Source organism: Microtus ochrogaster, chromosome 8, assembly GCF_000317375.1.
Source record: "Microtus ochrogaster isolate Prairie Vole_2 chromosome 8, MicOch1.0, whole genome shotgun sequence".
NCBI classification, from domain to species: Eukaryota; Metazoa; Chordata; class Mammalia; order Rodentia; family Cricetidae; genus Microtus; species Microtus ochrogaster.
This window is the reverse complement of record NC_022015.1, coordinates 36,244,406-36,245,259: the sequence shown is the minus strand read 5'-3', so window position 1 is coordinate 36,245,259 and position 854 is coordinate 36,244,406.

Here is an 854-nt window from a genome sequence, read left to right as displayed (position 1 = left end):
TAGGTATTGTATACAAACTAGCACAGAGATGTCCTGTCTGTCACATGGGCTATAGGTATTGTATACAGTTTGCATACAAACGTGTTTGAAGACAGCAAAACATTTAAGTTTCCAATGACTCCCACCATAATGAATCTGTAAGAGACTGGACGTATGTAGTAATATGTATATCACCTGCCCAGAGATGGACAGGTAACTACACTACATTCACTCTAAGAACGTTTCCCATTGTATGTGCCAGTCCAAAAAAATGAATACAAAAGAGAAAAGCTCCAGGCTGGGCCCATAGGTCACACTAACTACTGGGCCTCTCTATACCACTGAGTTCTTGCTCCAGAAAGATCTACCCTCACCGGCCAAAGTCCTTCCCTTCCCTTTGTTGACTTTTATTACTGTGTGTAGTGATGAAACATCACAGCAGCCCCAGAAATGGCAGAGCACAAGCAGAATCCCTCACATATTCCCAGCAGTAACCTGGGACTATCCCCAGAAGAGATTCCCGCATCTGTTTTAGAGGTGAGAAGATTCCCCTGGTATTGAGCCAGCCCCTCACTTCCATGTGGGCAACCTTCTGGGCATCTCTGCAGAAAGACCATTAAGGGCTACTATACTCACGTGAGAGAGTCACTCAGCTGCCTTGAACTGTTACAGAGTTCCTGGACCAGGATGCTATTCCACTTTAAAAAATGAGTGTGGACACAGCTGGAGAGATGAGTATGCACTGGTCTTGCAGAGGACACCGGTTTGATTCCCAGACTTACATCAGGCAGCTCACAACCACTTGTAACTCCAGCTTTAGCATATCTGTCACCTCTGGCCTCTGAAGCCACCTGCACTCCCAGATACACACACCT